This window comes from Mirounga angustirostris, unplaced genomic scaffold, assembly GCF_029215605.1.
Source record: "Mirounga angustirostris isolate CCGP_5_RB_7025 unplaced genomic scaffold, mMirAng1.0.hap1 SCAF_5, whole genome shotgun sequence".
Taxonomy (NCBI): domain Eukaryota; kingdom Metazoa; phylum Chordata; class Mammalia; order Carnivora; family Phocidae; genus Mirounga; species Mirounga angustirostris.
The window spans coordinates 27,643,622-27,668,933 of record NW_026991713.1 but is presented as its reverse complement, the minus strand read 5'-3'; the positions used below and the strand labels follow the sequence as shown (position 1 = coordinate 27,668,933).

The window sequence follows — 25,312 nt, the reverse complement described above, 5'->3', positions numbered from 1 at the left end:
ACTGGGAGACAATCATCCTTCCAGACCAGCTTCTTCACAGAGCTGCACTTGACAGGATTCCTGAGGTGATTCTGGGGTCCGCAAAAGGTTGTTCCTGAGCTATGAAACACATTCGCTTTTGAGCAAGTAGCATTCATAGCGTCTGGGCGAGTCACTCAAAAACCAGCCTCAATGCAGCTATTGTTCAGATGCACCCCGTCAGTGTGAAACGATGGGCTGAAATGGACTTTGCTGCCTGAAATTAAGTGTGATCACACTCAGCAGCCTCGGGAAACCCTGCCATTCAGACCTCAATTAAGGGAGGCTGGGAGCCACGGGGAGCTGGGAGTGGCCCTCGGAAAAAGAAGGGGTTCTTTCTCTGGTATTTTCCCTGATGGCAGCCCGAATCCCATGTGAATGGTCTTCCTCTTCCATGATTCGCATTTCCTGCTTTCAGCAGATCCTTCTCACTTCTCCCTCCGAGGGAGAATCTGGACCCTTGGGTGAGAGTGGCATGTGACTTCACGAGCTGTTGGAATTAACTAAAGCGTACTCATTCCCAATCAGTCTCCCCCGAGGACCCCCACCCCCCAGCAGCTGCGAACTCCCAGCGGGGGCCGTGGCCGAGACCAGCTGGCCGCGCTCCTCACCCCTGCTCAGCCCGGGCCCCGCAGAATCAGCCCACACTGACACCAAGGCAGCTGGGGAAAGCCGAGGTAGCTCCTCCAAATACAACTCTTTCTCTACCCTGCCTTGAAGATCTGGCACTTCGATTTCCCAGAAAGTCTGGACTGGGTTTGCTTTGAGAAAAGGTGAAGCCAACAAGAGGCAGAGTTCAGAAAATGGTGCTGAAGGGCAAACCTTTCTAGCTATTAGGCAACATTCGAGACTTCAGAAAATGCAAATAAAAATACCGAGGCTTGCTCGGGCAGTGGCTCATCAGAAGGGAAAGTAAGATTTGGTTGTCCAGTGGGGGCACAGCCTATTCTTTTCTGATTTCACAGGTTTGTGGGCGCTCACGTCTCGGGGCAGCTTTTACTCCCCCGGCGGGGGCCGGGGCAGGGGGGAGCTGGCGGAGGATGGCAGGGGTACAGAGGGTGGATAGCGGGTGCATAAAGCGTTTACTGGCTAAAGATGCCTCTACTCTGCCAAAATTGCGTTTATTTGTTTAAATATACTTCGCTGCCTTTAGTTTAGCAAAACTAAATCCCTCCTCAGCCCCCACGGAGACCGGGTGATTGGGTTTCAGGGTGAGGTTGCAGCGAGGGCTTTGGGGGGGCGTTCACGAGCCAGCTGCTCCCACAGCATTCATTTATTCATTTTATTTCCAGTCCCTAGGCTGGTTTTACACTTTGCTTTTGTGTAAGAGAATCAGGATTAGTGGGTCTTTTGTTAGTAAGGGGGAGAGGGAGAGAAGCAATTCCTTTGAGCTTCACACACATGGGCCGCCTCCCAGGCAAAGCTCAAAGCTTTGATTTACTTCTCACTTGCTGACTTTTTCAAGGAAAAAACAAAAAAGGATCCTCCGCGTCAGGCTGCTCTGTTGGAAGCTTGGATGGCAATGATTGGGGTGACTGGCGTCTCCAGAATCAAGTTCGCAGCCACCAAGCCAGGGTTTCATTTGAGCTCCATAAAGATAAAGTGTCCCCAACCTGGTAAGAAGAGACCAGCGGGAGCCTGCTTCTCCCTCTCCTCCCTGCTTGTGCTCTCTCTGGCTCTGCCTGTCTCTCTCTCTCTCTCTCAAATAAATAAAATCTTTAAAAAGAGAGAGAGAGAGTTGGGAGCATTCTTCTATGTTGAAAGAAATGCCTCATTATCACACGGCAAAAGGCATTATTGGGCGGTCCTTGTCTGAGAGCTGAACAGAGCATACGGATGCCTACTTGATTCTTTGGAAGAATTAACATTATTTTTCCCTACTTGGAAATGCTGAACTGCTAGCAGGGTCCAAAGCCCCCCTCGTTGGCCAGCTTGTCCAGGTGGAGTGACCTACCTCAGTCTCCTCCACTGAGCAAATCACCCAGCCTCTTAGAATGGAATTGCTAAACCCATCCACACATGCACACACGCACACACACACACACACGCACCATGTAACCTTTTTTTTTTTTTTTTTTTGGTTGTTTTTTAAGACTGGGAACAAAATTACTAAGCAAAATTTCCCGATGAACACTTCTCTCTTTTATTTTTGAGGACAGAGAAAGACAAAGTGAAAAAGGAGCCTCCCCTTATCCTCCTCCCCTTCCCCCTCACAGCCCAGAATCAAAACACTATTCGGAGGATGGAGCAGAGATGGAAAAGGTCAGGAAAATTAGGCCTTGTCTATTGACTGGCTCGGTTAGGAACAATTGTTGCTCAGCAGCTGTTCTTCTGAAGCTGGGCCTGAGCGCAGACTCGGGGATGGAGTGGGGCACAGGCATGCGGGGCAGTGAGGAGTAACATCGAATAGTTTTTGCACCTCAGGAATGATGGGCTTTATTTCTCAAAAAGAGCAGAGATCCTGTTTCTGGGTAGCTGTTACCAGAAACCGGTTTTAACTAAACACAGTTGGACTCTGTGCGTGTGTGTGCGTGTGTGTGTCTCAGTAGAAGGGGGAGGAAGAGAAGGGAAAGAGAGAATAAAGTCAAATCCATTCAACCTTTCATTGTGTATTTTTTTTAATGTAGAAAAAACCTGAAAATTTTCAGCCAAATGAAAAGCAGTAAAGTGGTTGAGAAAGACTTTATGACTAAGAGAGGATTGCAATGGAAAATATGTAAAAAGAGAAGTTAAACCAGCTGGCTTATTTAATTTTGGCTTTCCCCCCTTTTTACTTTTTTTTTCTTCAGCTTAAACGGGGGAAAAATGTACTGTGTAAATATTCAGTGTTTTTCCTAGTATTTAGTCTTAACAAAATTCTTCACAGGACTTAGTTTAGTGGATCTCTGGGGATTGGGCGTGAACGTGACATTTCACCCCTGGGTCAGAGGCCACTTCCTGCTCCGACATGTAAGTAAAAGTTCTCACTGTCCCATGGGTCTCCTGTGCTCAGGAGTGGGGGTGGGGTGGGGGCTCAGAGGGTCGGAGTGGGGGATGGGGGGGAAGCTCAATGACAAGTATTTCTGACATTATTTTATTGTAAGAACACTTCTCTTCCCATTCTGATTGCCTATCCAGGAACTAAATCTCAAAATTCTACTCCAAAGTACATATTAATTCATATATTTCCAGTTTATTAATTTATTCATGCCTTCGATAAATATCCTGCGAAGCACTGTGTTAAGTGCTGGGGAATTAAAGGTAACTAAAATATATCCCCTGCCTTGTATATCCTCAAATAAATAGGAGAGACAGGTATCCAGACCGACAATCCCAGCAATTACAGAGAGTTCTATGCCACAGCAGAACCGGAAAAAAATAATGCTGCCTAGGAGGGCATGGAAGACATTTAGGGAGTGGTGATACTGGAACTGAGTTTTGTGAGCTAAGTGGGAGCATACCAGGAGACCGAGGAGCGGAAGAGCATGACAGGCGAAGGGAAGAGCCATGGAAAAAGCCTTGTTTTCCCCCTTGGGTAACTGGACAAGTCTGTGATATCTTAATTCTGATTGGCGTTCTAAGAACCTAGGATGAAAAACTGAATGGAATGGGACAGAACTGGCTCATGGGGTTCAGAGTTTGAAAGCAAGGAGCCCCCAAAGGCAGCATTCAGGGATAGAGGTAGAATTAAACCTAGTGGAAAATCACACCCACACGGCATCCTAAAGGGACGGAGCAGAAAAGACAAACCCAGCGATAGCGAAGCTGGAGGCAGCAAAGGGTTGAGGCTGTGAGTAGGAGGTAGAGGCTGCAAAGAAGCCTTTGCACAGAGCTGTAGGGGATTCTTAGAGGCAGCCTAAAGGCCTGTCTGCGGTGGGGGAGGGCAGTGTTAAAGGCATAGACCCTGCTCAGGCAGGGTGGAAACGAAAAGTACAACTTGTCAGGAAATTAAGGTCAGTCCTCATGACCGACGCCCAGACAAATGAAAAGGATGGTAGAAAAGGCAGAGTCAGGGGCTCTACGACGAGGAGCCTTGCAAAGCATGCTCAGTGGACTGAACTGTCCTCCCAGCTGGGATTTCCCCCCCTCACCTCCCCCGGGGTAGCAATGCCACTGCTGACCATTACCAACGTGTTGTTACGTGGTTCACAAACTCTGTTTTAAAGATTTTTAGTAGCTCTATGTTTATTGCGTGCAACTCAGAAATACATGAGCACTTTATACAGCTATAAAAACTGCTTAAGAGGAGGCGAACATAGATAGTAGCATGGTGAGTTGATCTGTAGAAAACAATTAAGAAAATACCTTAAAAAGGGTGTTATAAAAATATAGCAAAAGTTGAGAAGGTGGTCTATAAATTATTGACGTTTGAAAATGTTGGCAATAAGCAATGGGGAACCCCTGCTAAGTTTTAGGCATGGGACTATATTCTAGAAGGCTGTTCTTGGGGAGGGGGGGGGTCTTGTGTGGGAACTTGAGGTATTTCTTAAGGGGGAATTGTATTTACCTTCCAGAACTAAGGTAAACTCTGAACTCCAGGTTCATGTTTCAATATAAAGTCTAATTTAAACCCTAAAGTACTTAGACAATTTTTCATGGACCTCCTTTTATTTATTTATTTTTATTTATTTTTTTTTTAATTTTTTTATTAACATATAATGTATTATTTGTTTCAGGGGTACAGGTCTGTGATTCATCAGTCTTACACAATTCACAGCGCTAACCATAGTACATACCCTCCCCAATCATGGACCTCCTTTTAGTAATTTGAAATACGCATGACTTTATTCTAATTTTGAACAACTCGACGTATATATATAAGTGAATAATTTTGGTAAAAATGTTCAGTGGTCAAAATGACTTCCATGGTGGGGCGCCTGGGTGGCTCAGTCATTAAGCGTCTGCCTTCGGCTCAGGTCAGGATCCCAGGGTCCTGGGATCGAGCCCCGAGTCGGGCTCCCTGCTCAGCAGGAAGCCTGCTTCTCCTTCTCCCACTCCCCCTGCTTGTGTTCCCTCTCTTGCTGTGTCTCTCTCTGTCAAATCAATAAATAAAATCTTAAAAAAAAAAATGACTTCCATGGTATAATAAGACACTAATTATGTCTATTAAATGTTAGTAAGTCTGTGTCTTTGTAATTATGTAGTCAATTTTACTCACATAGACCCTGGTGCCTTATTTTTTAAAATATGTCTGGTACTTTATACATTAATCATTTTTTTTATTTCCTATATTTTGCGGTGGTTTGACATCCGGGAAGGACTCCATCCAGGATTCGCTAATTCCTAGAGATACTAAACAATTTGCCTGCAAACACAGCTTTCATATGCAAGCCAACCCCTCCGGAATCCATACTCTCATCCACCTCCTTCTATCAGGCACTGTGGTCTGGGACTCTATCCTGTGCCCTTAATCATCCCAAGGCCAATCACTAGACAACTAGAGACCAGCCTTCTAGCCTGTCAAAATTATTCAAACTATTTAATCCTAAACCTGCATAGGTGCTTACCCTGCCTTGCCCATTTCTTCCTGAGAAAACCAACATAAACACTGTTGCTCATGCTTTCCCCTCACTCCTGCCTCCTGACCAACCCTGGTGCTGCTCCGTGTGGCTTTGCATGGCTTAACGTGTCTCATCTTCTTGTGAATTGTAAACAAAAAGCTTTTTTCAAAAAGAATTACCTCTGTGGCTTTTATCTTACCATACCTGATCAAAGCAAATCTCAGGTACATTTTAAAATACATTAAAGAGGGCGCCTGGGTGGCTCAGTCGGTTGAGCGACTGCCTTCGGCTCAGGTCATGATCCCAGGGTCCCGGGATCGAGTCCCACATCGGGCTCCCTGCTCTGCGGGGAGCCTGCTTCTCCCTCTCCCACTCCCCCTGCTTGTGTTCCCTCTCTCGCTGTGTCTCTTTCTGTCAAATAAATAAATAAAATCTTTAAAAAAAATAAAATAAAATACATTAAAGAAACTCAATAAATATTTGTTAAATGAATGAATGAATGGATATCTCTACCCCCTAAACACGTTTCTCTTTTACTTTATTAAAATTGTTCTCATGTGGCTAAAAGCCATTTACAGTAGCTACCCATCCAACCAAGACCTGGGTTATGAGAAATTGGAATTCAGAGTAATTTACACATTGCAAAATGACATGAAGAAACTATGGCCGGCAAGACGGTGCTGTTTCTTTATTCCAGGAAGAAATCCAAAGAGGACTTTTTTCCAGCCAACACACCCATATTACTGTATCTTCCTGTATGAGATGTTATTTTTTTTCTATGCCAGGTGGATTAACTGCTGTAACAAATAACCATAAATCTCCATTGCACAAGATAATAAAAATTAATTTCTTAATCACTAAAATCCGATGCAGGTGTTCATAGTTGGACCGCTCTCCTGGCTGACTCCGTGACTCAGCAGTTGAGGATTCTTCCCTCTTGTGGTGCTGTCAGGTTCAAAACATGACCTCCAAGGTCACTAGAGGAGGTGGAAAAATTATGGGAAAGGCCTATCAGATACATACCCAACTTCACACACAGGTGCCATGTAAAAAGGCATAAAAAGTCTCTGACTGGGCAGCCACTTCCCAGCACCCCCTTAGCACTGGGGAAGAGGAGCTCAAACTTTTGGCGGTCAGCTAACCTTTTCCACCAGTCCAAGACATATTTCCCAGGACTGCATGGAGGTGCTAGAGTAACTATGAGTTGGTCCAGTGGTAAGGTAAACCAGTATTTCTTCATCACTTTGGGGTCATGAATTTGATAAAATTGATAGACCCTCTCCCTAGAAAAACATATAAGAATAAGCACACATAATTTTCATGGCATTTCAGAAGCTCCATGGATTCCCTGAAGGCCATCCACTGAGATCCTAGAGGGTCATAAGCCTACACTTGTGGTATTGTGGAGATTATTTAGCTCAGAGATATATTTTGAATAGTGTTGTAAGTCATGAACCATGAGCTAACCTAAATTAGATTTTTTCCTGCCAAACTGGGGTCTAATTTTTTTAAAAAATTGTTAGAACTAAGAATCCAGAATATCAATAGTGTGTTATCCAGCTTTGAGGGACTAGTTTTGCACTGAGCAGAAATTCCTATCTCTGTTACTGCAAAAGATTTTATGTTGATATCTTGCCATCCATCTGCCACTCTCCAACCCACTTCACATGCCAACCAGAGTGAACCTAAAAACTTGAATTTTGGCATGTCCCTTCTAAAAACCTTTCAGTGAAGAAAGACCTAAACCTTTAAAATGAATGAAAGTCCCTGAGTAAACTGGCCCCACCTGCTTCTCACATTGTGAGCTGCTTTGCTTTTTGTACTCTCTCCTAACTGGCTTTTCTTTCCTTTCTCCTACCTCAGGGCCTTTGCACATGCCTTTGCAGCTTCTTTGAATTGTTTTGTCTTCATTTTTTATGTAGTTAACTGTCACTTTTCCTCCAGATGTCAGCTCAACTGTCACTTTCTCAGAGAAGACTTCACAAAGACACCAAGTCAGTCAGTCCTCTATATGTTCTTAAAGTATGCTTTAAGTTTTTCCCCTAATGTTTATCACAGTTTATAACAATGTGTGTGTGGTTATTTGATTTGTCTGTGTCACTCCACTAACAGGTAAAATTCACGAGGGCAGAAACTGTGAGCATCTGGTATGACAACTCAGTATCTGACTTAGTGCATGGACTGTAATAGGCATTTAATATTTGTTGGATGGATAGATGGATGGATGAATGAATGAATGGATAGTGCCTATGCTTTGCTCTGTAGTTTGAAAAAGAAAAAATTAAGTGGTAAAGGATCTTGAAACTAAATTATTTTCTCATTCTGAGAAATGAACAGAATAGCCAAGTTAAGATTTGCTATGATTTTGAGGAACTTTACATTTAAGCAATGACTTTTACTGTGCTGTGTAGCAACCTCTGCTCTTAGATAACTTCTAATCCAATAGGAGAAACAAGCAGCAAAACATGTTTTCATCATTATTTTAAATTGCCACAAAGAGAACGGCTCACTGATGGGGTAAGGACAGTGGAAGGGGGCTCTCTTTTTTTTTATTATTTTTTTTTAAAGATTTTATTTATTTATTTGAGACAGAGAGAATGAGAGACAGAGAGCATGAGAGGGAGGAGGGTCAGAGGGAGAAGCAGACTCCCTGCCGAGCAGGGAGCCCGATGCGGGACTCGATCCCGGGACTCCAGGATCATGACCTGAGCCGAAGGCAGTCGCTTAACCAACTGAGCCACCCAGGCGCCCAGAAGGGGGCTCTCTTTTAAAAAACTGGTGAGTAGGAGACTTCTGGGCTAATTTAGGAAAGCCTCCTGGAGCACCGAGTCCTTTGCTAATTGTTGAAAGGTCTCTAATGACACTTCTTTTTTGAAGTGTATTTGGCACCCTGAGTGCCAACAAAAGATTTTCCCCGCAAGTCTTGCTCCTCAGCTTTTCTGTTTTATTGTCATAAGGATACAGCTATGAATTATGAGAAAGGCTGGGAAGACAAGGATCAGACTGGCATTTTAGTCCCCCAGCAGAGACCAAGACTCTAAACAGTTTTGCCTCACACTCTTTCTGATAGATTTTATTATTCTTCAAAATATTCACTATGTCTGCATATGGGATGATTGTACGTTCCTCTCTGATTCGGCCATGTGGTTGCCTCTGGCAGGTGACATGGCAGTGGAAGTGACAGGTGCAGATGCTTTGAGAGTCATCGTGAGGTTCCACCACCTTTTCCTTCTGACCCAAGGCTCATCATGTTCTCAGATGGGAATCTTCTATCAACGTGGATCCCAAAGTGAAGAGGATGAGGGATGGAGCCAGAGTTTACCTCAACCAATATGGAACACGAGCTATAAAAAATAATTCGTTTTTATTCTTGTAAGGAACTGAAATTTGAGGGTCGTTTGTTATTGTGGCTTAACCCAGGGAAAGATGACCGATACACTTTCCTTCACAAAAATTATATATCATTTGACTCAAATTTAGAGCTATACGCCTCATGAAAAAAATGGTCATTCCCATTTGGGTGAGTCGTCCATCAGTGTTTTCCAGGTGCAAAGCTTCAGGAAGACATAAATGCCATCAAGAGGAAGTGGAATTCTCAACCAGTAAAGCCAGTAGGCTAACTTTTATATTCACCAACTTCAACAATATGGAAGCCAGCTTGCCTTGCAGCTCTGCTGGAAGTGCCAAGAGGATCCCATCTGAGATATGGAGGAAAATTTGCAACAAGAGATTGCTATCAATCAGACAGGGATTTCCTTTCCTAGTTAGGAAAATCAATGGGGTGGGGGAAGAGATTTATCTGCTGATTTATACAGAAACAAGAATAGTCAGAGCTCGTCGTAATATCATTTTTAATAGTAACATCACATAGAGAAGTATAAAAGAAACTCACTCAAGACAAAAAGAGTTTGTACAGATTGGCCAAGTTCTTGCTTAATGTTCCTTCCTCCTCCTCCTCCTCCCATTCCTGTTCCATTTCCCTTCTCTGTCTCTCTTCCTTGTCTTTACCCTAAATCTACTCATGGCCATCTTTGGAAGATGCGAGGATAATAAATATAAATAGATATATAGAGATGTTCCTTACTGAAATCAAAAGATAAATTAAATATACTCTTATTTCGAGGAGTTTAGTCCATTTATAACTCTAAAATATTAAAAGAACTTCTTAACCCTAAACCTCTAACGTTTGAAAAACCTTCCAAAAACAACTATATTTGAAGGCTTTTGACACTTTCTTTTAAGAAATGCCAAAGTGTATTCTCATTTCCCCAGGCTTGCCCAGCCATGAACAGCTTCAGTTCAAGCTTTCCCTGAGTACCTGCTAGGATCATAAATCTGTCTTCATGTAGAACTTGTACTTTTAAAGTGTGGATTATCTTACTGAAGATCATCTTTTTGCCATGAGCTTTCTATCCCAAGGTCAGTTCCCCTAAACACACACACACACACACACACACACACACACACACCAATATTCCTAAACTTCAACTGCAGTGCACATTGTCAGTTATGACTCCCTATTATCAAGCAATACTGCCCTTCCTCTAAATGTGCTGAGTTTCTAAAATATTCAATAGGAGGTGTGCAAAGCTAAACTTACCATTAAATCACTCAAGTCGCTTGCTGGAAGCCGAGCATTGATATGCAATTTATCCACTTCAGTGTTCCGTTCCTGAAACACATTTTCAACCAGGAGTAGGAACAGTTCAATTTATGTGCCATGGTGTCTGAATTTGCAAAGATTTTCTGGTAATCTGAGGAGTTATACTGAGTTACTCTCAGCAAATATTTTGCTTTATTTTTGTAGTTTTGTGATACAGTGAAAAGAGCTCTGGATGCCAAGTTAGGAACTGAGGGATTTCTAAACGGGTTTTATATACAATATTTTTGTAACCTAACAAAAAATGTAAATGGTTTACAATTTCATGACCATGAATATGATGAACTGCTCTTTGATCTGAATTGCTCTAGTTCAATGTCGAATAGTTATAATCAGATTGATCTGCATGAGAATTCAGTGCTAATTATGTATACATACGGAAGAGAGCTGATTTTCCATAATGACTCTATGGTTTAAAACCATCAAAAGAAAGGGAGTATTGCAAAATTCACCACTCCGAAAATACTACAGTCCATCAATTAAGCAATACATGAAGCATGTAATGACGATAATTTCTGGGTATGTCAACCAAGAAAAAGGCAAGCTAGTTGTTATGTTGCCTCACCATAAGAATGATGATTGTGTTAGTGCTTGGGTAGGTCATTCCCTACACCAGCTCAAACTTTGAGGGAAGACAAAATGGATTTGCTGAGCTGGCTCTTTTCTTTAATGCCAGATGCCAAGTAAGTCAGTGTCTTAGGATATCTGTGCTATCAAAACCACAAAATACCCAATTTGTGACTTTAGAGAAACCAAGTCACTGAAGGTGAGAACCTGAAGTGGAATTTGCAGACATCTTGTTCATTCCATTCATTTTAACAATGCGATTATGAAGACCAAGAAAGGCAGGCTATCGTGTCCAAAACAATCACATATCTAGTAATAACAAACGTAGCAAAGGACTTTGCCCAAGTCTGTAAACTCCTAGCTCAGGTCTTTCTTCTCTGCCATGTCACTGGGGAACCAACATTGGTTCCTAAAACTGAATCTAAGAGGAACAAGCACGAAATGTGAAGCTTTCAATTAGGATTCAGAACTATAGAATATCCCTTTGAAATTTTTGAATCTAGTAACAAAAATAAAAATGAAGTCCTATTAAAGAAGTTTCAAGTATGTTCATTTTCCCCCCTGTGCTATAAAAAAATAAAAGACCTGCTAGTCATATATCAAGCTACCAAGAGAAGTTCATAAATTTTCTGCTCCAAGTAACATTGCATTACTCTTACCCATTTGGAATATCCCTAAAGGTGAAGAATTATATATGAGATACAAAAGAGAAAGACATGGCTCTAGAGTAAAATTATCTCTAAATCAGAAATGCTGACTTAATTTCGTTTTTCTTCTTGTCATTAACATTATTGTCTAAAACATTAATTTTTCTATTATTAAATTGATATTATACTGGATTCATTACTCACATACATTCATATATATATAATGTGACCATAAAATATGAAACTGAGTCTTGTAAACACCCTCAAGTGAATGCAAACATACACAAGGCTGCTGTCAGATTGAGCAGAGTTACTTAGATCAAGACACCACAAACTCAATGCTGCCACACATTTGCGCAATTTTTGTTGTTGTAGTATTTGCTTTTTTTGGAAATTGCCTTCACAGCAACGACTTTACACAATTAAATTTAATCTTACTATTATAGCCACACCCTGTGTTTCACCATAGTCTTATCACTTTTTTTTTTTTTTTATCCCCCACATTTTCTTCAGACTCAGCTCCTGGTTATTTCCTCCTATTAAAAAATAAATAAAATTTGTTTTCCAAAGGCACGGGTCTGCTACCAATCAATATCACTTGGAAAGAATATTAATCAGGTTCTTTAAAATATTTAAGGAAAATCGGATTAGCCATGGCAAGAACATTGGAAAACTCATGACCTCCTAATTTCTACTATAGGAAGAGACTGATTTCATCAATATGAACACATTCTGGCACACTTCTTGAACATTAGTCTTTTTGACTTGAATAACCAACATCGTATAGTTTACACTTTCATGGGTATCTCTCTAAAATTTTTCTATAAGGTAATTTGAAGCCAAAGCTGAAAGTGTTCCTGCTACACATCTTAGACTATTATATCTCTTCTTCCTTGTGCAAAAAGGGCAGAAACATTTGAGCTGTCATGATTTTCAACTACTCAATGAAGCCACAATGCCAACAAATCTCAGTTTATTAGTGCTTGAACTATAAAATTTCAAACAGGTACCGTGTATGTGTGTGCACATGTGTGCATGGGCACATGTGTGTGAATGTGTGTGTCTGGGCATAGTGGAGTGAGGCAGTTATTTGTGTCTAATTGTTCTCAGTAAAAAAGTTTTTTCAGCCTGCCCCAAGACAACTATTCCAGCTAATCTGTGCTGGAGCCCTTGGGGACATTTGGAAGAGAGCAGAAGACCCTTCATTTCCAATTTCCCATTAGCCTAGAACCTCCTTACCTCTTCCAAATACCCTCAGCCTGGGCTGCAGAGGTTAGAACCTCCTCAGTGAGTAGGTTGCTTTTTCCACCTGGAGCATGGGCTCCTGCTAGGACAGAAAATGGGCAACCCATGAGAAAGGATGATTCCCTCTTTCTCTTAGGACTATACCCTGAAAAATCAGGAAAAAGAGAAGAGGCACAGGAAAGCTAACTCATATGCCAAGTTGGTGGGCAATAGAACGTAAGAAAGGTTATCAGGTGAGGATCTGGAATCAGGCTCGCTGAGATTGAATTCTGGTTCTAAGCTTACTTTATGGACCTAGACAACATCCATAAATTCCCCTATGCCTCCATTTCCTCATCTGTAAAATGGGACTCATACTCCTGACATTATAGAGTTACTGGAACATTGCTTGGGACAAGATGAGCATCCAATGAATATTAACTACAATTATTACTAATGACTATCACCTATTGAGAGTTTACATTTCTAAGAGCCCAGTAATGTAGCACACACATCCCTTAGAATTCTTCCCATGAATTTCTTTTTTTTTTTTAAGATTTTATTTATTTATTTGAGAGAGAGAGAATGAGAGAGAAAGCATGAGAGGGGGGAGGGTCAGAGGGAGAAGCAGACTCCCTGCTGAACAGGGAGCCCGATGCGGGACTCGATCCAGGGACTCCAGGATCATGACCTGAGCCGAAGGCAGTCGCTCAACCAACTGAGCCACCCAGGTGCCCACTTCCCATGAATTTCTACTTTCCAAAGTGAAATAAAATCTCAACCAGTTGTTTAATGCTGATGTTTCCTTTCTTTGGCTAGCATAATCATTAGTTTATAGTACACGTATCTATGTCATTCTAATTTTTTGTAATGGTAAATTTTACCTTCTCTTATGTACCTGCAAATTCCTTGAATATAGAAAAGGAAAATTTGGCAAACATGAAAACAAATACATAGCCTTCACTCACCCCTACTACGTCTGCATTCTAGTCATTCTTCAGTGTCAACCAAGATAACTCACATCCTACCAGAAAAGACAGAACAGAAGCCAGTCATGACAACCCCTTCTACCCAACTTCTAAGCATAGTTACCGAGCCAAATATACCCAAGCTCTATGGCAGTAAGAAGGCTTGCATATTCTGCCAAGGGAGCCACAGTCATGACAGCAAGGCTGAAATGCTGGCGACCTTCCTGGAGACCCTGAGGGAGAGCAGTGTGGGTACTTGCGGAGCTGTCAGGGATAAAGTGGAGGGCCGATTTAAGGAACTGCACCTTCAGTGGGGATGCCTCATCTTTTTGTAAATGAAAGGGCAGTGTTTTCTTCCAACCTCCTTGGTGGCTTTCTTCAAGCTATCTCAGCTCAAGAGCCTGAATTTAATTCCAGATATTTTTCATTTGTGCCGTAAACCACTATAGGGACGACAGGAATTCAGGCCTAGGAATGAATGCTAAATTGCAGCATCTCCAAATTATCTACTGCCCTGGAAAGCCTACTTTGAAACCAGATTTTTAAAGGTAGTGCAGTTTTGGAAGGGACCCACAATCCTTTTTTTTTTTTTTTTTTTTGCATCACCAGGAAACAGCTTCTCTGTAATCCTTACTTAAAAAAAAAAAAAAGTCTCATGGGTTAATCTCCCTTAGGCAGGTACCATTACTGGTATTTAAACTCCATAAGCAATTCAACTGCAATAAATAAACTAAAGTGATGATGATAATAATATTATAATGACCGCACACCATTACATTATCAATGCCTTTTTTTTCATTCAGCTCTTTATAAAGTGCTTTCCTATATGATCTCTGCCTTCCCACTCCTACCACTATTTCCCACCAACCCTGATAAGGAAGCACTCTTTGTAACTCTGAGAAATGTCCAGTGGGATTATTTGGAAAAACATAATTGCAGCTACTGAGAAAGAGACTCAATGTAATTAAGATAAAATTAGGATAAAATTGTTTTCAGAGATTGATAATTGTACCCTGGGCTTTAAAATAACCAAACCTAAAACCTGTAACCTCACCCAGACCAAGGACAGGTTCATTCCCATACATCTGCTACTGTGTGTTAGTGTACCTTGGAGTGTGGCCAATCATAGTTTTGTGAAGGTTTTTCCTACACTGGCACACAATTATATTTATCTAAGATAGTTTATGTATTTGCAAATGATAGCACTTACAAGCACTGCAAGCTTCTATTGAGAAAATTAACTTGTGTGCCATCGCTGAAAATGCTGTTTCCTCCCTCTGGGAAGTGTCATCTTGATTGCTTTCTCATCTAAACTGCTCTATCCCCTCATTGCCTTGTTTTAATGCAACTCCAACTAGACTGCTAGCACTCATCAATAGCAATAATCCCCTCTTCCTTCGAGGCACAGAGCTAGAATACATTTTTCATCCTCCATTTGTCACCCTAGGGCAGTGCCTGTGACTGAGATCTTGACAACAGAACATAGACAAAAGTGATGGGTGTCATTTCCAGGCCTGAGATATTAGAACCTTCCACTCGTGATCCTGGCTTTTTTTTCCTGGATGAATGGAGAAGACTCTGAGGCCCTAGGGTAGGTTAGTGGAGACATTAGATGGAAGGACTGGGGTCCCTGAATGACCATGTGGAGCCATCCCACATTGAACTATGATGTAAGCAAGAAATAAATTTTTGTTGGGTCAATACACAGGTTTGGCGGTGGAGGTGGGGGGAGGGTATGCTACAGAGGCTAGCATTATTTATCAAATACTGTTTTCTTACTCGCTTCTCTTTCCATTTCCACAGTCATCTCATACTTTCTTCCTTTCTTTCATTTAGTCTGCAAAAAATTATTGTGTGCTCAACATATGTGTTAGGAAAAGAGTACATTGCACTGTAACCATGTTCAAAGTAACCCAAATGAACAATTAAACACCTTACAATTTGATAAGCACAATTCTTTAGGTCTGCTAATTATTTAGGAGACATGTCAGAAAACTACAATCTGTTTCAGTAAGTTAAATTTTGTGGGAACACAGCCATGCTCATTCCTTTACATCCTCTTTGTGTAGTGACCTTAGAACCTGCAAGAAAGCAAGAATGACCAAGAAGGACTTGCAACCTGTAGCTTTCATGCTACACTGGCTGAGTTGAGTATTAATGACAGAGACTGGCCCATAAATTTTAAATTATTTTCTGGTTCTTTACAGAAAAGGTTTACTGACTCCTGCCCTAAAGGATTTTAGAAAAGATTCTCAAAGAGGATGACACACAGCCAGATGTTACTCAACAATGAAGCCTAGAAGGGAGGACTAGAATCTGATCGAGCCCTAGATAAAAAATAAATCACTCAGCCTGACAGTGCTCTCCTTGTCCCAACTTCCAAATTATAGTGAGAAGGAGACAGTGGAGGAGAGGCTGAATAAAAGAACATAATGACATAGTCTCTCACATTCTCATGATGCTCAAATTCCAGGGATCCTCCAGATTTTGGTTCAAAAGTAAAACAACAGGCTAACCTCCTCCAGCTCAAATAGTGACAAGGTCAAAAAAAAAACTTCTGAAGGAAGTTGGGAATGTGGTTAATCACAGCTGAATGCAATCTAGCAAAAACTGCAATCTAGCACCAGCTCAACACCCCTCTAGGAGAGAGCTGAATTATTATTTCCCCATCCTAATAAAAAAGACAGAAGAAGGAACTTACACTCTCTGGATAACGAACAAAACAAAACAAAACAAAATACTGTACTTCAGTCTCCACTCTTCTTTTATGCACAATATCCAGAAAAAAATTGTAAAAATTATGAGACTTGCAAAGAAACAGGAAAATGTGACCATATTGAAGAGAAAATATAGTCTAAAGAATCAGACCAGCAGATGACCAAACTATTGGACTTAGCAGAAAAGGGTTTGAAAATAACTATTATAAATATATAAAAGAATTTACAGGAAAAGATAGATGTAATGGATGAAGAGATGGGATTTTCTAGGATAGAAATGGAAACAATAAAAAAGAACCAAATGAAAAATAATTATAGAACTAAAAACACAATACCTAAGATTCTTTTAAAAATGGGCTTAATAGCAATAAATTAATTATAAATGTGTACTGTTCAGATTTCACGCTATGGGGAGTAAAATTGACTAATAGCCTGGCTACTGTTTCTCTTGATCTATCTTGGCATTCACACCAAAACCATGCTTCCTATAGGCTGCTCCCAGCCAATGGCATGACAGGGATATCAATATAGGCCCATTCCTGTAAGTTGTTGGACTTCTCCAATGGGTGACTTTAGATTGAGTAACTCCCAGCAGCCTGGGAAAACTGGTTATTTCTGTGCAAAAGTAAATTTCCTGTATAATCCTACTTCCTTTCCCTTCCCTCCCTCACAGGCATCAAACTTTAACCATGGTCTGAGGGTTCTCTCTACCTGCTCCTACTCCCTCATCTTTTATCATTCACAGACATTTCCCCAATATATCTTTGGAAGTCTGATCCCATCTTTGCATCTGCTTCTTAGTGGATCCAAACACAAGAGGATTGTACACTTCAGAAGAAAGCATTAGTAAAATTAAAGACAAATCAATAGAGATTTTCCAGTCTGAGTCTCAGAGAGGGAAAAAGAATAGAGAGTATCCTGAAGGATCAAGTCAACTGGTCTATCAGACATGTAATTGAAGTTTCAGAGGGACAGAAGAGAGAAAATGTTTGAAAAGCTAATAGCTGAGCAACTTTCAAATTTGATTAGAAATATCCACCCCAGGGGCACCTGGGTGGCTCAGTCGGTTAAACATCTGCCTTTGGCTCAGGTCATGATCCCAGGATCCTGGGATAGAGCCCTACATCCCCGGGCTCCCTGCTCAGCTCAGCGGAGAGTCTGCTTCTCCCTCTGCCCCTCCCTCCTACTCATGCTCTCTCTATCAAAATAAATAAATAAAATACTAAAAAGAAAGAAAGAAAGAAAGAAAGAAAGAAAGAAAGAAAGAAAGAAAGAAAGAAAGAAAGAAAGAAAGAAAGAAAGAAAGAAAGAAATATCCACTCCAGAATCCCAGAAACTCAATGAATCTCAAGCAGGAAAAAAACAAAAACAAAACAAACCCACAAACCAAACAATACTGGGGTACATCATGGTCAAATTGCTGAAAACCAAGACTAATTCTTATATGTAATAAATGAAGAGAAGACATTGCATAGAAAAACAATGATGGATATAATTGCTGACTTTTCATCAAAAGCCCAGTAGGCCAGATAGCCATGGAACAGTATCTTTGAAGTGTTGAGAAATAAGATTGTTGATCTGGAGTTTTATAACCAGCAATAATGCTCTTTAATTGTGGGGAGGAGATAGAGATGTTTTCAGACTGTCAAAATTGAGAGAGGTTATTGCCAGCAGATTCACAGGACAGAGGATGCCAAAGGAGATTCTTTAGGTTGAGGGAGGACCTTTAGTGGAGGATAGAGGCTCAGATCTACAGGAAACACTGAAGTTCACTAGACATAATAAATACGGAAGTTTGTTTCCTTTTTCTCAATTTATTTGGTGGAATGTTGACCATTTAAAGCAAAAATGATGGCAGTACATTCTAGGGTTTAACATGTAGAAGTAAAAATACATGAGGATCATGGCACCCAAGTTTAGAGAGGGTGGATGGAGGTATATTGCTGTAAGAGGTGTACTGGTGTAGGTACATTGTAGGCAACATACACATTGTTGCTTTATATATGAAGTGGTGTCATGTTATTTCAAACTAGACAGTGGTGAGGTGGAGGATGTATATTGAGGTCCTACAGAAAGCACTAGAAAAATAAAACAAAGGGATAAAATTAAAAACAACAAAAACAATAACATGTAATGACTACAATCTTTTGACCGTGATCTGCAATAAGAAATACTATATATCTATCACTACCAATATACAAGTTCTCCACAATGCTCTCATACACACAAACACACATATAACAGGAAAAAAAATTATTCAAAGCAATACTTAGGATTACTAAGTGCAATTAATATTTTTTACTTTTTCATTTTTTTAACATCAATCATTACCCATTGAATCAATTTTACTACCAAATTCTTACAGTGGATCACAACTTGAATTTGGAAAAACACTGTTCTACAGCATCTGCTATACAGCAAACTATTTACTTAAATTTTTTTCATTTCCTTTTGTTAATTAATGTTTATCAAAAAATTGCATGAAGACTATGTTATTCCATTTTAGAAATGAGGAAACAGAAGTGGAGAAATTAACTAACATTCTTAAGATTGTAAGGCTGGTAAGTGAAAATGGAATTATTTCAATGTAGATCTAAGTCTAAGTGCTGTGCTTTTAACCACCATATCTCACTACCCACTACCTCCACCTTGGTCGCTACATGTGGGGGCCTAGGCACCGGGATGGATGCATGTAATTAGATGCATTTTTCTTGAATGAAAGACTAGTTTTTATCTGTAAACTTAAAAAAAAAACAAAAAACAAAAAACCTTAAGTATCAAAGTCCTCCTCAGCCCTAATTTACAGTTTGTTTTCTCATACTAGATAACTAAAATCTGTTCACATTATTTGAGCAGATGCTTTAAAAGGTTCCAGTCACTCAACCATGATAAAACTCTAACCTTCAAGGCTTCATATCCTAGACTTTTCTTTGTATATGTTATTGGTGAGTGGGTGGCAACAGAAATCTACAAAACATGTAAATGAGAAACTTTAATCTACTGAGGCTATTTTTCAGTTCTAAGATTCTATAAACCTATAATTCTAATCAAGGACCCAGCCACCTGCCATTCTATAACTAAGCCACAAGATAGGCAGTTGTCTAAATTGCTCAGAAAGTTATACAGAGGTTCCTTTGTTTCTTTGTTAGTCTGCCCTGAAGTTTTGCAAGGCTTGATGTTAATTAAAGTCTCTTGGTACAATTTAACCATATTCCTCTTAGTTTATTGTCTATCATATAGATAGAATAACCTAGCTTTCCTTAGGATAATCATTTTTTTTCAAATACTTATATAATTGAAAATAACTATTCACTATTTAGCTTTTACCTCACTAGACTAAATAAATACAATCCCCTTAATCTTCCCCAGTTGGTTTGATTTTCTCTGTAATCATTTTGATAGTGCCTCTTAGTTTCTCCACATGCATTTTAAAGGGTGGAACCCCACATTGATTGCATTACTCTAATAAGGGCCTGACCAATGCCAACTACGGCTAGAGGATCTGCCCTTCTTGCCTGCTGTGCTCTTGCTAAAAGACAGTTGAGTATTATATTAGCATTTCTGAAACAATTGTTGCCAGTTTTCTGGATGTCATCAGCTGAGGTTTAATCTCACTCATACCAACTGCGTTGAGCCAACTGAACCAATGCCTTGCATTCTCTGTTTTGAAATATCTGCTCATATGCTTTTATGACATTTAGATTTCTTCTTTCTTGAATTTTCTTCCTCCTGGTTTGGTTACTTTTTTATGTTTCTCTCTATTGTGACATTATTGTTTTTATTGATTTCAGGAATTTATACTAAGGATTTCAACTCTTGTGTTTGTCTATGTATTTTTTTTTTGTTTAAGTTTGTATGTAATTGAATATATTGGCTGTTTTTCCTTTATCTTTTCTTCCATTGTTTTTATGGAAAGTTCTTTTCCAAGATCAACCAATAATTATTTATACTTGTTTTAACTGTTTTAAGATTCCACACTTTCTTACAATCAACTTTTTACTCATACAGCATTGATTTTGCTATTTATCCTAGGGTGAGATACAGTAAAAATCTTCTATGTGTGTGTGAGAGTTCGCCAACTTTTCCAATTCATTTCTTTTCCATTGGTTTCTAGTACTTTCTTTATAATATATGAAATTCTTGCATAATGACATGTTTCATTGTTATCTGTTTATATATTACAAAGCATCAATATACTTACATATAAAATGCTCATAAGAAAAAAACCACCTATAGAAAGATGGACAAAGACTACTCATGAAAGGAGAAATAAAATTTCTTATAAACATATGAAAAATATTTATCTTTATAGCTAAAGAAGTAAAAAAAATAGAATCGTATACAACTTCTACTGAATCAGGAAGATTTTTTTAAATTATTATAACGTTATGGCTGTTGAAATCGTTTTAAAATGCATGTTTTCAAACACTGCTCCTGGGGTTCTTTTTCCTAATATTTTCTTTTGATAATTTTTGAATTTTCAGAAAATTTCAATGTATAGTACAATACAATGAATATTGTATATCAACTATATTCAGTCGTCATCATTTGCCACACTGATTTTCTCTCTCTCTCTCTCCACATATGCATATCTGTGTGTTTATGTATATACATACATGTATGTGTACATATACACATATAATATGCATAATTTCTTGCTAAACTATTTGAAAGCTAGTTGCAAACATCATGATACTTCAGGTTCAAAGATTTTAACTTGCAGCTGGAGGTGTTTCAAACATGAACAAAACCTCACAAAAGCAATTTGGAAAGATGTATCAAAGCCTTCAAGACATGAAATCAGCATAATAATTTCACATTTAAGCATTTGTTCAAAAAATATTTTATTTTCATTCCTCAATCTGAGCCTCCTTTTTTTTATTACATCCACTATAACATTAGTTCTTATTTATGATTTTATAGAAAACTACTCAAATTACTACAAAGAAGGTATATAAAATTACTTCTAGCTTTTGACACTAATGGAATACATGTATGTGATAGCTTTTTTCCAGAAATGTGTTCATATATTCATTTATCCCACTAACATGTACTAAGCACTTTACTATACCAAAAGAGAGGATGTGGACTTACTCCCAAAGAGTTTATTATCAGGAGTGGCTTTTTGGGCTATGCCTAAAAATTTACACCTTGCTTAAAAAGGGAAAGTAGTGAAGGATTTTAGATATAGGTCTAATCTGATTTGCATTTCAGAATAATTCCAAAGATAGTTTCAGTATTAAATCAGATGGGAAAAATATTTGTTAAGAAAAGCAGTTGGGAGGCTGTTGCAGTAGCCCAGGTAGTTGAAATAAGAGAAGTGGACAGATTCAAAAGAAATTAACTGGAAAGACTCAATAGGAGATGAAGGTTTGTTGAACATTTTTTTTTTGAAGATTTATTTATTTATTTATTGAGAGAGAGAGGGAGTGAGCAGGGGGAGCAGCAGAGGGAGAGGGAATTGTAGGAGAGAAGCAGATTCCCCACTGAGCATGGAACCTGACATAGGGCTCCATGTCATGGCCCAGAGATGGTGACCCTGAGATCATGACCCGAGCCGAAGTTGAGTTGGACACTCAACCAACTGAATCACCTGGTGCCCCAGGTTTGTTGAACATTTGAGTTACATGAAAAGGAGGACTGAAACTTCCCTTCGTGGTTTCTTAATTTGGGTTACTTGCCGATGGTGGTGCCATCCATGGTTAGAGAGGCAGGAACCTAAAGTCAGGAGAGGATAGCGAGTATAATCGTGAGTTCAGTTGGGTGCCTGCGAGATGCTCAGTAGGCTGGAGAGTAGTTGCAGCTCACTCTGGAGATATGGTAAGAGTTATGGAATTAGATAAAAATACGGATTTATCAGTGTATCATCAGGAGTTAATGCTGTGGGAGTAAATGAGATCATCCAAGAACAGAGTAGAAATTGAAGAAGAAAATTGAAGCTGGATTCCCAGAAAACATTTTAAAAGTAAACAGGAAAACAAAAAAATAGAAAATGTAGACAACAATTTAAATAATCGAGGGAAGGAAGGTCTTCCTAAAAGCAAATTAGGACATTTTAAAAGTAAACAGGAAAACAAAAAAATAGAAAATGTAGACAACAATTTAAATAATCTAGGAAAGGAAGGTCTTCCTAAAAACAAATTAGGACACTCAGAAATCATAAAGGAAATGACAGCTGTATTTTAATTAATTCATTATTTAATTAATAATTAAACAATTCATTAATTAATTAAACAATTCATTATTTAATTAATAATGAATTTTAGTTTTTTTTATGACAAGTGACACCACTGAGCAAAGTTAAAAGGTAAACAACTGAAGAGTAGCACAATATGTCACCACAAAATATGTCACTTTGGCATAAGGATTATTTGGAGGTGAAGGCAATTGAGATAAAGCAGATATAAGAAAAGCTCTCTGTTCTCCCCCATTTGCATAAAAGCAAGACATAAATTTGTAAAGCTGACCCACCCCCCAGGAAAGACAGAAGTTAATTATTGGAGACACTCCAGACCCTTATCAGTCCAGAGACAAAACCCAAGAAATCTAGATAACAAAATTTACTGACTAGCCCCTATCTTCCATTAGCGCACCCATGTATTTATCTTCCAACAGTTGCTCCCCCGCAAAATCCTTTTCCTTTGTCTAGTCACTTCTGCAAGAATTTTTTGTTCTTTCATTAAGGTGCTATGTAAGGCAAAGCTCTTACCACCTCTTTGAGTTATTCATCACTGCATACTCCCATGTGTATGTGCAATTCACATGTTTGTAAACATCTTTTCTTTTCCTCTTGTTAACCTATCTTTTGTCAGTTTAATTTATAGGACCTCAGCCAATAGACCTAAGGTGGGTACAGGGAAACAATTTTTCCTCTCCTATATCACAGACTGTAACATATAGGATAAAAACTACAAAATCACAAGCAGAGAACTAATGCCCCAAAGGAAAAATGGAAAAATATATAAACAAATACATATACCAGAAAGGGAATTTCAAAAGACAGTAAACTAATGAAAATATATACAACATAGCAAGAGTTGGAGAAATGCCAATTAAAGTAATGGTGGGATTCCATTTTTCATCCATTAAACTGGCAAAAATTAAGGTATGTTCAAATTCAGCGAAGAGGTAAGGAAACGAATGTGCCCACTCAACATGTGGCTGATGGAGTTGTAAATTACCATTTCATTTTGGGAAACATAGCAACATATCTTAAAATGTAAAACACATGATGAAACAATGTCAATTTCATACTTGCAAGAAACAAAAGCACCAAAATTTTATGTATGTGTAAATATATATGTGTTTGTTAACTGTATATTTATTTAAAATATGTATATGTAAGAATATTTATTGTAGCATTTTTGAGTAATTGCAAAAATGGGTTGATTGTTCAAAAATAGAGAAATACTTGAATTAACTATGAATCATTTATAGTACAGAATATTATGCTACTATAGATGCAATTGGTGGGATCTATATTAGCTGGCTAGAAGAGATGTCCTGATGAATTAGTAAGTGAAAAACAGCAAATGTCAAATTTATGTGTATAAGTTGATTTCATCAGCACACAGCTTCCCCATATATGAGAACATGCATTTAGTTTTATTGTCTAAGCATACAGAAAAAGAAATGTGAGGAGGGGCATCCATCAAACTACTAGCATTTATTTTTCAGAGGAGTCAAAATGGATTGGATGGAATAGGGAAGATTATCAACTTTTTCTCTATAAACCCGTGGATGGTTTCAAACCTTCCTTATATTAATAATTTTTTTTAAATTAAACTAAAAACTGCAAGAACAACATAAAAAATAGTAACTCAAGAACTGCCAGAAAATTAACAGATACCAGTGATTTTTTTTCATTTTTCTATATTTTATATTAAAGTGTAAGTACAAAATATAAGAACATTGTTCAAGTAAAAGCACATATCTCATTTCACTACTTAACAAAAAAATTATTTTCGTATCAGTGGTCCTAATTTGCACCTAAGTCGTTCTTGCCAGCGTAGGATTCAGACATGCTGGGGCATGCACAGACTCACAACCACTGGGGGTTGATTTCCATGAGGAACTTCAAAGAACTCCTAAGAAAATCCCTCTTAAACAAGTGAGAGTGGACACTTACTTTTGGTCCAACAGTGCAGGGAGGAGTTCAATGATTTGGAGCATGGTGTATGGAAAGAAGGTGACCATAACCTCCTCACTATTTAACATTTTCTTACCCAGTTGAGCAGGCGAGGTTGTACAAGATGCGGACCAGTGTGGGAGAGGTGGCCCTGCAGTGGGTGCTGACATGGTGGGATTTCAGGGGCATTAGCAGGAAGCGCCCCTCATACCAGTAGCAGCCCAGCAGTCTCACTGGTGGGCACAGGAGCACCGCGGTGACGCTGGAAGCCTCATCAGGTGTCTACAGGCTCTGCACCCACAGCAGCAAGATTCAGAGCAGAGGGAAGGTCTGCTTAAATAACTAGCATTGGAGGCAGCAGCGAGACCCCCTCACTGTTACACTTTATTCACTTATTGTGGAGTCTTTCTCCACACTTCCATGGTCTTCTTCGTTATCATCTTAAATGGATAAATAATATTTTATTGGTATATGTAGTTTATTAATCTTTTTTCTTTTTCACTTTTTTCTAGTATTATAGAAGTTTATACATACAGCTTTGTTTTGATGTTCAATTATTTTCCCAGAACAAATTTCCAAGGGTGAGCTAATGGGTTCCTTGTTTTCCCAAAACATTGAATCAAGTTAGCCTACCATCAGCAATGTTTGAGTTATCCAGCTTTTGTCACAAATAGGACAGTTAGGCATTGTGGTTTATATTGAATACATTTTAATGGAGTATCTGCTATGTGATCAAACCCCAAAATTCTCTTCAGGGAGCTTAGATTCCATGGAAGGAGGCTGGTTTACTAGACATAAAGTCATTTTCAGTGTCACTTTGGCTTCATGTTCTTGGTTATATGTGAAGGCGATCACCAGTCCGTGTTTCTTGGCTGCCTATCATTGCAGTTGTGTGAACTGCTG

The 25,312-nt window shown here is 39.1% G+C and overlaps 1 long non-coding RNA gene across 1 annotated transcript; it reads left to right on the top strand.

Moving 5' to 3' along the window:
* Positions 1-373: 373 nt before the first annotated feature.
* LOC123843438 (uncharacterized) lies at positions 374-9,962 on the top strand. Its single transcript, XR_006790584.3, has 4 exons — positions 374-983; positions 1,484-1,634; positions 2,885-2,967; positions 8,659-9,962. It is a non-coding gene; the product is annotated as an uncharacterized LOC123843438 (long non-coding RNA).
* The last annotated feature ends 15,350 nt before the right edge of the window (positions 9,963-25,312 follow it).